This window comes from Erpetoichthys calabaricus, chromosome 1, assembly GCF_900747795.2.
Source record: "Erpetoichthys calabaricus chromosome 1, fErpCal1.3, whole genome shotgun sequence".
NCBI classification, from domain to species: domain Eukaryota; kingdom Metazoa; phylum Chordata; class Cladistia; order Polypteriformes; family Polypteridae; genus Erpetoichthys; species Erpetoichthys calabaricus.
The window spans coordinates 33,828,888-33,841,205 of record NC_041394.2 but is presented as its reverse complement, the minus strand read 5'-3'; the positions used below and the strand labels follow the sequence as shown (position 1 = coordinate 33,841,205).

The following is a 12,318-nucleotide window of genomic DNA, read 5'->3' as shown; positions in this document are numbered from 1 at the left end:
GTAGCCACCCCCAGGCCTGATTACTGCCACACCTGTTTCAATCAAGAAATCACTTAAATAGGAGCTGCCTGACACAGAGAAGTAGACCAAAAGCACCTCAAAAGCTAGACATCATGCCAAGATCCAAAGAAAATTCAGGAACAAATGAGAACAGAAGTAATTGAGATCTATCAGTCTGGTAAAGGTTATAAAGCCATTTCTAAAGCTTTGGGACTCCAGCGAACCACAGTGAGAGCCATTATCCACAAATGGCAAAAACATGGAACAGTGGTGAACCTTCCCAGGAGTGGCCGGCCGACCAAAATTACCCCAAGAGCGCAGAGACGACTCATCCGAGAGGTCACAAAAGACCCCAGGACAACATCTAAAGAACTGCAGGCCTCACTTGCCTCAATTAAGGTCAGTGTTCACGACTCCACCATAAGAAAGAGACTGGGCAAAAACGGCCTGCATGGCAGATTTCCAAGACGCAAACCACTGTTAAGCAAAAAGAACATTAGGGCTCGTCTCAATTTTGCTAAGAAACATCTCAATGATTGCCAAGACTTTTGGGAAAATACCTTGTGGACTGATGAGTCAAAAGTTGAACTTTTTGGAAGGCAAATGTCCTGTTACATCTGGCATAAAAGGAACACAGCATTTCAGAAAAAGAACATCATACCAACAGTAAAATATGGTGGTGGTAGTGTGATGGTCTGGGGTTGTTTTGCTGCTTCAGGACCTGGGAGGCTTGCTGTGATAGATGGAACCATGAATTCTACTGTCTACCAAAAAATCCTGAAGGAGAATATCCGGCCATCTGTTCGTCAACTCAAGCTGAAGCGATCTTGGGTGCTGCAACAGGACAATGACCCAAAACACACCAGCAAATCCACCTCTGAATGGCTGAAGAAAAACAAAATGAAGACTTTGGAGTGGCCTAGTCAAAGTCCTGACCTGAATCCAATTGAGATGCTATGGCATGACCTTAAAAAGGCGGTTCATGCTAGAAAACCCTCAAATAAAGCTGAATTACAACAATTTTGCAAAGATGAGTGGGCCAAAATTCCTCCAGAGCGCTGTAAAAGACTCATTGCAAGTTATCGCAAACGCTTGATTGCAGTTATTGCTGCTAAGGGTGGCCCAACCAGTTATTAGGTTCAGGGGGCAATTACTTTTTCACACAGGGCCATGTAGGTTTGGATTTTTTTTTCTCCCTAAATAATAAAATCCACCATTTACAAACTGCATTTTGTGTTTACTTGTGTTATATTTGACTAATGGTTAAATGTGTTTGATGATCAGAAACATTTTGTGTGACAAACATGCAAAAGAATAAGAAATCAGGAAGGGGGCAAATAGTTTTTCACACCACTGTAAATGTGTGTTTTGTGTGCATAGAGTACATTGCATGTTTTACAAATAAACGTAACCTGATGTTGGCGCAGGCACTGTGCGTCCTCTGTGTTCAGCTTTACGCTGATAATGTAGGAGTTGATGTGAGTTTGAAAGAATTGGCAGCAATGCTTGTGAAAATATGAACTGCAAAATGTATAGTTAAAGTAAACAGTGTGTTACACTCCATCCAAACAACTGTCATTAAAAGAGCAGAAATTGAAGAGCCGCAGGAGATGCGGATTTTGAACTTAAGACACAGCAAACAACAAATCTGCCTAATAACACCAGTAGATGCACAGATGAGGCTGCACAACACCCACATTCTGACTTCATCTAAATGAATTACTAAAGAAAATAAACATTACTGTCTAATTGAAAGTGGTGCATTGCTACAAGTACCTAGAGGATCCACATAAACAACAAACTGGACTGGTCTGACAGCACAATGGCACACTATAAGAAGGGCCAGAGCACACTGTGCTTGCTAAGGAGACTCAGGTTTTTTGATGTGTGCTGCAGCTACTGGAAATGTTCTAGCAGGCCATAGAAACCAGTGTGGTGATCTGTGCTGTGGTCTCTTGGGGAACCAACTTGAACTGAAAAGAAGAGAAATGCCAGTACAAACTTAACAGGAAAGTCTTCACAATCGCGGGACAAACCTTAGGGCCTCCTGGAAGCTGTTGTAGAAAAGAGGATGGTGGCAAAATTGAATGCTATCCTGAAAAAGACCTTCCATCCCCTCCAGGAGGTACTTTCTTGAAGTACTTTTAGCCACAGGCTCATACTAACACCTCATAACTAATCAAGAAAGCCCAGCAGAGGCTACACTTACTGAGAAGGCTGAAGCGAGTAAGTCTTCCCCCTTCCATCCTCACCATGTCCTACAGAAGCACCACTGAGTGTGTTCTGACCAGCTGCATCACTGTATTGTATAGCAACTGCAGCATATCTGACCGCTAGCACCTGCAAAGGATAGTGAAGACAGCAGAGAACATTATTGGGGTGCCTCTCCCTTCACTACAGGGCATATTTCACAAACGCAGTGTCCACAAGGCCTGCAGCATTGAGCAGGACCACTTACTCCCCTCACATGGACTTTTCACACTTCTGCCATCCACGTGAAGATACTGCAGCATCAAAGCCAGGCTGCAGGATAGGTTTTACCCCTAAGCTGTCAGACTCCTTAACACCATGCTGCCCCCTGGGATCTTCCACACTGCCCCAACCACCTCTTAAAACACTTTCTTGCAAAGACTAGTGTGCATGTAGAAAAGAACTGAAAATCTCATACTGACCTTTAAGTATTTTGACACTCTTTATATCCTTCTGCTGTGAAACATTCTGACCTGTCATTGTTTACAAATGTCTTAAACAACTATTATCATACACTGATAATTTCTGTATTATCTATATCTATTATTTTTTTATTTATTATACTACATATCTATTGACTATATTTATGTAGCTAGATTGCAAATACCATACATTGCATCATTGTTCATATTGCTTACTACATGTCAATTTTGCTGTTACTTCTTTGTCTTGTCTTTGCACAATGTCTTGTCTTGTTTGTTTTTTAATTTTAAATTTTAATTCTATTTTTAATTATTTGCACTTCATGTTGTTACACTGTGGACCCTGAGCTTCACAATTTCGTCAATCTGTATACTTGTATATGGTTGAGATGACAATAAAGTTCGCTTTGACTTTGATACTACCACGGTGTGTTGAGAAGTGCCTCTACTGGTCTTTTCTGCCCACTGCTATCAGGCATTTCAATGCTTCCTCCTGGGGCACACATTAAGTTTATTTTGAAATGCCATTTTGCAATATCTGAACAATATACATTTATTTATTTTTATTTACATATTGATTGGTTGTATTATTCTTCCTACTAGTCTGTATCTTTGTTTTTATGTTTCTGCTGCTATGTGCATGTAATTTCCCTTTAGGATTAATAAAGGGAGATTTCACTTACATAAGCTTATATAAGTCTAATTGGAAATGCAAACATGCCATGACAAAGTAGTCTAAAAAAAAATTAGCACTGCATAATTTCCTTATTTTTGTATGTGGTGGAGTATGCAAAAAAATTGTCACTCACTTACACAGTGATTATCACATGGAATGCAATACGTCTTTTGTATAAAGGTCTTGATTTTAAAGCCAGGTTTATACTTCACACGATGCATGCTCCAGTAGACGCTACTGCTATGCAAGCATTGTACTGTTTATACTTGCGTATATCTTTATGCAAATCTGGTAGACTCCACCAGGTGGCAGTGCCAGTCATTCTCTTGGTGATCAAACGTTCAGCTTCACTGTGTTGTGAATTGCATGAAATGTCCAATAAATTCTGAGGACACCTTGCCACAATATATCTGAAAAGGATGGGTGTTTAATGATTAAATCCATCAATCCAGGGATGTGCCCATTCCAGCAAGCATTGGGCCCGAGGCAGAAGCAATCCCTGGACGGGGCATCAGCTCATCGCAAGGTGAATACAAGCACACACATACACTAGAGTCATTTTAGCATCACCAAATCCCCAAACTTCAATGTCTTTGGAAGGAAATCTGAGCACACTGTGGAAAACCACCAGGAAAACATGGAAACTCCAGGCAGGGAACACCAGGAACGTGACTCCGTGTGAGACAGCAATGCTACCACTTTGCCACCATGCCTCTCCACATTTGTAATTATTAACAGTATTTATTATTTAAATGACCTGCGGTGGGTTGGCACCCTGCCCGGGATTGGTTCCTGCCTTTTGCCCTGTGTTGGCTGGGATTGGCTCCAGCAGACCCCCGTGACCCTGTGTTCGGATTCAGCGGGTTGGAAAATGAATGGATGGATTATTTAAATGAAGTTAACGATTTATCTGTAAAATGTAACATACATAGTTTAACGCATTTCATCATGAAAGTGATATCAAGTATAAATGTAGGGATTCTAAATGTGCAGAGAGTTGGAATGTCATAAATTTAATGTGTTCTGTGATGCGATCTGTTGCTGCTTGCCGCTGCTGTCCATTCAGGAGGACGCCCCAAAAGCTTGCAGCAATTAACAACTGGGTCAGTTTTAAGATGACGTTCACGACGGTCTACTTTAATGTTAAAGTAAACTATGAGGTTAAAGCAGACATTTCGAGATTTCAGCCAAAATTTCCACTTTAATCACAAAATAGACCTTTTCACCATGTTCTTAATTTTTTTCTCTGTGGCTCAAATACGCTGCTGTACATTCTGATGCTGTTGTGAAGGTGCAAAAAAAAAAAATAATAATACGTTGGGAATATGCAATGCTTGAATATAAAAGCACCACAAAAGTATTTGTATGTCAGCATTTTGCTTCACCTCATCGAACCATTCATCAAACATCGAAGCAGGCACATCGATCCCAGAGGATCCTCAAAGCGGCTTTCTGTTAAATGTAGATAGTAAACAGAGACTCTGATGTCACATTCCGACTTTTATCACACTGCGCGCCCCGACTTTTTGCTGGTACTGCACCTCTTGCAGGCATCACGTTAATTTCTGAGGACATGCTTGAAGGACGCATCAAATGAACGCTGGGAACGCGTGGCAACCATGAAGTTTACACATTCTGAGCGTGACGTATAAACGAGCCCTAAGGGAAAATGTCTGACTGGTGCAGGAAGACTGATACAATGAATTTATTAGTTACTGACTGTTAGCCTTGCACAGAAAAGCCTACCAAGTGTAGAGGGATGACCGTAAGACAAAGGTTAAAACAAAAAGAGAACACCAAAAATCAGTCCTGTCTCATGAAGCCAAACTGCGAATCAATGAAATCTGCTGCATGTCTTGGTCATTTAAAACAGAGTTAAATGCAATAACCTGTTCAGTTTTTACTTTAAGCTTGTTCAGATGGCATCTTTTTTTTTCCATTTTTTGTAGTGGATGATTGGAAGTCCAATTTGTGAATCATATGAATGAAGGAAGTTCGAATCATTGAGACTGACGATATCAAGATGTTCCAAAGGTATTTCTGTTGGGACAGCAAACTTGAACAAGTTGCCAAGAGAACCTACAATCAAGATTACTACATGTGTCTTACCTTGCCAACATCAATGTATTTTATACTCGCTGCATTATTAAAACTCAAAAGTACAATACACCTGGCATACTGTGTCTTTGGATTGTTAAGTTTCTCTACAAATCTTGTTCTCAAGTGTAGCAGTCGTTCATATAATTTGTGGGGCTTCCCTTCTGCCTTGACACATGAACACATGTTTTGAACAGATGCAGGTAGGTCCTCAAATATATCCAATACATTTCATATTTGACAATTTCAATATTTTTATGGACATTTATTTGTTGAGCTGTTGAATGAAAACTTCTTTGTGTTTAATGGAAGTTTTCAACTGAAGACAGTTACCATATGTGTAGTATTTTGTAAGATATTTACATAAACCAGGGCTCTGCAAAGTTGGTCCTGAAGGGCATAGTGCCTACAGGTTTTTGTTCCAATCCAATTGCTTAATTAGAAATCAATCTTTGCCAATAACAGATCTTATTTAATTTTATGGCTTGCTAGTGTATTCATTCTGCCATGACAGGTCATTCATACATTGTAGATTTTTTTTTCCTTTCCAAGGTTATCCAAACAGTTTGTAGCCTGAACTGGGTAATTCTCCATCCTTTCTTTTCTCTTCAGCTTCCGTTCAAATGTTTCTTTAAATCAGACATCTCACGAAGAATACAGAAAGACATAAATGATGGAGAACTGCTGGTTCCCCTGCTGTTTGCATCTTATTGCTAATAAGAAGCAAACAAAAACAGTGAATGCATCAGTTTAAGGCTAAAATAACGGGTAGGGAATCTTAAAGAAGCGAGAAAACACAATGAAGCATAAAAATGTTATTTGAGGAATAATTTACTTCTCATTAAGAATTAGGTTGGAACACAAATCTGCAGCCACTACGACCCTCAAGGATTGGCTTCGCAGGCCTCTGGAATAAACAGTTATGCCTTAAAATGAATCCTTAAATTTGCTAGGATGGGAATTACCAGGGACTCCACAAATACACAATTATTGGGTCATATGTGTGATTCAAGCCTGCAATATATTGCAATTAATTATTCATTTGTTGACTAAAGTTTAAGTAGAGATCTTATCCTAATGAAGTTTTTATTAATTTTGTCAAACCCTCGACTCCATTCGTTCCACTTGTTTTCACAAATTAGTAATTAAGTTTTAAGTATCTCAACAGTCTCTACAGGAAGACAACTAGGGCTGCAGTAATCAATTATTTAAGTAATCAAGTATTCTAACATTTATTCCATTGACTAATTGAGTAATCGGGTAAGAAATACTTTTACTTTATTTAAGAGCGGTAATAAATATACAAAAAAGAAAATAAGACATCTCTCCAAATGTTAACAGCTAATTGATTTCCTTTTTAGAGAAACCAACATTTGTTTTGCTTAAATTGCATACATTAAAATTATTTTTTTATTCTAAATCCATTTAGTGCATTTAAGTGCCATATTACGTTCTGGGTTTTAAAAAAGAATATTGTGTGAAATGCAAAAACAAAGAAATACAAAATAATACATCAATTACAAAGTACAGTACTTAAAAATAAGGTATTCATCCAGCCTAAAACTAAGGAATAAATCAAGAATAATAGCACATAAATATTGTCTTTAAGTTGTGCAACTTAACTTTCAGGACTACAAGTTTCAACATAACTAGAACTCAGGCCTAACCTAAGACTTTACTGACTTCTTGGAAGTCTTTCTAGCACTTGTAGGAGACCAAAATAAAATACTTCTGTCTGTATTGTATCCCCTAGACGAGGTAGATATGGTGTGTGTTTGTGTGCGTAAGCCTTCTAAGGAGCATGTGGTGTTTACAATGAAGAGTGAGGCTTACACTGCCCTTTTGATGCAATGTTTCCAGCTGCAGAAAAGAGATTCTGTGATGATGTGGATGTTGCTGGAATACATGTTTCTTCACTTCACCCCTCACTATTTTCTCTCACTTTCTCCATTTTCCAATCTGTGCCATCAAATCACGTCATCACGTCTTCACGTCCTGTATCCACAGCGTAAGCTCATTGTGCAGCACTAATAATCATCCCTGCAAAGCTCTTTGTAGGTGTAGTTATATAGATTAAAAAATTTTGCTTCGATGCAAAGAATTTGCTTTGATGATTTTTAGTAATCCAATTAGTCGAGTTTCTCGAGGAATCGTTCCAGCCCTAACAACATTAAAAAAAAAACCATTGGCATACAAGAACTTAAGAGTTTCTGGGCCACCTGTTCTACAAATAAGGCTGTACTCTCAAGAAGTCAGCTCCCAAGTGAAGGCTGCCTTCTTGTCATGAGGCTGCTTATATCTTGAGGGTATTGGAATGGGCAGCCTTTCCAGTAATAGGGCAGAAGTGGTGCCATTGTTCCACATCCCATTATTATCCATCCCCGTATTAATTACATCCTTTGTAGCAGAGATACACCCCTCATTCTTCACATGGGACAACACTAGGGGCCTCATGTATAAATGGTGTGTATGCACACAAGTATTGTGTACGCCTGTTTCCACGCTCATATCACAATGTATAAAAATTAAACTTGACGTAAGGCCACGCAGAGGTGTTTGCAGCGGTGCCTCAGACTCCTACAGGGCTCCATGGGAATTGGAGTTTGGCACAGCCCTATTGGGTTCCACAGGTGTCGCCAGACGGTGCCGCTGGAACGGCTGAGCTATCTGTTGCAGCACTTCCGCCACACCCAGAAGTGCTGCCAGAAGAAGGTCATTGAGCACCTGGAGCATTTCCGGGTGCCCTATAAAAAGAGCCAGCTGCCACTACTCAGGGAGCCAGAGTCAGGAGGAGGTGGACTAAGCTTGCTGAAGAAGGAGTGGAGGTGAAAAAAGAGAGAAGAGATAGGAAAAGAAAGAAGAGAATTGTGTTTTTGTGTGGGCTTTAACTGTGTTGTGCAGGTGGCAAACGGGGAAGGTTTTTCCCACGAGGAAAAAGAAAGATAAAAGCGTGTGTGATGAACGTGTGTCCTGCATGTATTTGTGTCGGGTTTGGGCTGCAGGCACACCCTCTGCAGGCCACAACTGTTAGAATACTAGGATGTATACTTGATGTCATTTTTATGTTAAAGTCCATTAAAGTATGCATATTGCATTTTACAGTTAAAATGTTAATTTCATTTAAATAATGTATACTGTTAATAATTAAACATGTGCGGGCACTGTGGCACAGTGGCAGTGATGAGTTGGCAGTCCATCCAGGGGTTGTCCATGCCTCACGCTTGATGCTTTCTGGGACTGGTGTGATCCTGGATGAATGGAATAATTAAACATATATAACAAAGATATTTCAATGTTCCATACAAGTTTTGAAGAATTGCCATTCTAAGCTTACAGCTGGCTTTACATTTATTACAGAGCTTATCATGTGGTGATTGGTTACGTGGAGAAAGAAAAGAAAGGACAGGAATTGAGGGTTGACATGTTTGACAGACACAGTACTGCTGCATTAAATTATTCCATTCAGGGTTGCACATGTCCCAGCAAGCATCTTGCGGGAAGCAGGAACAATCCCTGGACTGGGTGCCAGCTCATCGCTATGGCTGCGACACCATGCCCCCATATTTAATACTTGCTTTAATGCATTTCATCATGAAAATGATATCAAGTATACATCTTACTATTGTAAAATGTTCAGAGAGCTGTAATGTCATGAATGTAATGTATTCTGTGTGGCGATCACTGCCTGTGCGCTCCTGTCTGCAAAAGAGAAAGTCCATTTAAGAAGCACGTAGTACATAGAACACACGGAATACTAAGCATTTAACGTGCTACTTTAGTTACGATGGGGTTTGAAAGGTGTGTTCAATAATTTATCAACCTGAGTATGAAAAAAGTAGCAAGCATGTTGAAATAAGTCTTGAGTATGTTGTGACATGTGTCCAGTTGTTTCAACAGACAGAATGTCAGGAGAGTCCTCGTGTGAATCATGTAAGCTTCTTCAGGACAGTGCGGCAGTTCACATGTCACGTCAATCACAGGCTGCAGTCTTGAGAATGTGGCTTCCAGCAGCTGAACCATCCACCATACAGTCCTAACCTGGCTTTCCTGTTTCAGGTTTTGAAGAAATCTCTCTGTGGACAGCGGTTTTCAAGTGACGAAGACATCAAGGCAGCTGTGACATCCTGGTTTGAACAGAAGATTTTTTTTTCTTTTCAAAGGGATTAAAGTCATTGCAGGAAAAGTAGATGAAGTGTATGGAGCTATCGGGACTATATTGAAAAATAAAAAATTTTTGAAAACCCTTTTCTTTCCTATTGAGGTAAATAAATTATTGAACGCCCCTTGTAGTTTTTTAAATAAATGATGTATTTAAACATCCATGTATACGCTCTCTCTCAAAGAAATTTTGAAGTAAAGATAACTGACAGCTTGTTTTTCCTGCTAGAGCATGTGCTTGATAATGAAAAGAAAGGAACAAACACACACATACACACACACACGATCTACAGAGGTCGATGTGCACAAAGGCATTAAGCCACCCAATCTGTCTGTCTGTGCGGCTTGTTTATTTCATTTGACGCAATGTGTTTATTTTCAAAATAAATATTATTTAACTTGTTCATTTTATACAATTTCCTGTTTATGTTAGTCTACATTATTTGTGCCATATAAATATATAAGTGAATGTACTTGATTGTATATTATTGTACTGTACAGTTAGCTGCATTGCATTATAAATTACAATTATAACTACATGAAAATACTGTGTGGACCATTCCTTAGCACTTCTTAAATTCAATAATTTGGCAACAAAGATTCAGTCAACTGTCATTTGGGCTTTACAAAAATAAATGTTATAGCAGTTCTGTCCTTGTTATAGCTTATCTATTGTGGTGTGTGGCCGGCTAAATATTCCTGCCATCACCCCCAGGCCGCCAGGTGGAGCTCTCCCAACAGCGTGGACGTCCCCCGAATTCCAGCAGGGCCTCATGGACTTTGTAGTTTATATGCACAGCCCTGCTGGATACCATGGGGACCACCAGGAGTCGCTGTGGGGAGGCTGCCGGACTCTTACTTGCCCTATAACCCGGAAGTGTGTCATGATCACATGACAAGAGAAAACACCGTGCTTCCAGGTTGAAGAAAGGAGCTTTTTATCCGACCTGGAAGTGTTCATGATCACATGGACAGAAGGGAGAAACACTTCCGGGTCAGGGACTATATAAAGGACTCTGGGAAACCAGTACACTGAGCTGAGCTGGGAGGTAGGAGGGCGAAGTGTCTGGGCGAGGAGGAGAGTGTATTGTTAGTGATTGTGAATTTATGAGTATTGTGGAGTGGAGGGTGCTTTGTGCACTGTATGGTTCAAATAAAAGTAATATTTGGACTTTTACCTGGTGTCTGGAGTTGAGTCAGAGGGTTCAAGAGGACGACAAGGGCCTCAACCTGCGACACTATATTTGGTCTGTGAAAAGTAATTCAAGACGAAATTGTACATCTCAGCATGAGACATTCTCAGACCCACAAATCAGGGTTGCAGTTGACAGGCCCTGCCTTGGGACGAGACGTGATTTTCTCAGAGAGACGCTTTCACGTCCCGCGAGACGAGACTTTGTGCCAAGAGATTTAACCACGCCTGGGGCCAGAAATAAAAGGCAAAGAGTAGATGACAAAGTAGAACGTCATAAAGAATTCAAAAACGTTGGCGCGATACACATGCAGAGCAGGTTAGAGATAATGGAAGTACGAAAATTCGAAAGTCTCAAAAAAATGGTAGTAAAGATCGCATTAGCGCAAACAAATGGAAATTATTACTTGGTGAAATAACAGAACAGTGAAAAGAGATCAAATATATTGTTCAGATTTAAACTTTAAGTTGGAGACTTGTAGATCATCTAATTCGTGTTGCCATCAGGGAAAAGTAGTGTTTCTTTCCAATGAAGAGGCGTATCCGCGAGAATTAAAAGATTTGTTGTTTGGTGAAAGTGAAATCCTGCGAGAGAAAATTTCAAGCCCCGCGAGACAAGACTTTATGCAAAGAGATCTGGAAAAGTCCTGCCCACATCTAAAACATTTACAACCACTCACACGGTTCAATCATTTCTCATTTGTGTGAATGCTATTGTCAGACACAGTTCGTGTAGAGAGAAAGAAATGATATTCACTCACGGGCAGTTATATGTTGCGTTGTCACAATGTAATTCCAAACACGGAATCAAAATTCAGTGCGATATTGATTACAAGGTAAAAGCGAAAAGAGATTGAATATATGGACATAGGTGATATGACAGAAGTATGTAGATATTGTTTGGCTTTAAACTTTAAGTCGGAGACTTGTAGGTCTGATTCATGTTGCCGTCAGGGAAAAGTAGTGTTTCTTCCCAATGAAGAGGCTGAGAGTTAAAAGATTTGTTGTTTGGTGAAAGTGAAATTCACATACGCGAGCTGCAGAGACGTGACGTTGCTGGTGCGTAGCGTAGACAGGGGGGTTGGCGAGCGAATCGAGCAGGCCCCCTAGTATAATCAGTAATATTACAAATGCGTGCCATTAAGAACTCTACAATGTTACATTCTGAAGGTAATGATTGGTAATTCTGACTAATGAGAAGCAAAATGCGGACCCTGGGAAGAAGAGTTAATTTCCTCTGGGGCTTCATGACTGGTTTAGGGCTGCAGCTAACAACTCTTTTAATACTCAGTTCATAGGTTGATTTACAGCAAACTTTAATTTTAATGCAAGAGTATGCCTCTGAATGTGAAAATTGTTGTTATTCTTCATCCTGCTTAAGGCTCCCTTTCAATTGGTGTTAACAATACATTCTGAAGGTATTCTGATCCCTTCACTTTTTTCACATTTTTTATGTTCCAGCTACTTTCACTAACACTCAGTAACCAAAACAGGAAATGTATTGAAAGTAGAATAACTAATAT

The 12,318-nt window shown here is 39.9% G+C and overlaps 1 long non-coding RNA gene across 1 annotated transcript in view; it reads left to right on the top strand.

Moving 5' to 3' along the window:
• LOC114648463 (uncharacterized) overlaps positions 1 to 5,507 on the top strand; it is a 41,415-nt gene extending 35,908 nt beyond the window's left edge. The window contains exon 5 of the long non-coding RNA XR_003715706.2: positions 5,298 to 5,507. This is a non-coding gene — a long non-coding RNA (uncharacterized LOC114648463). The remainder of the gene's footprint in view (positions 1 to 5,297) is intronic.
• The last annotated feature ends 6,811 nt before the right edge of the window (positions 5,508 to 12,318 follow it).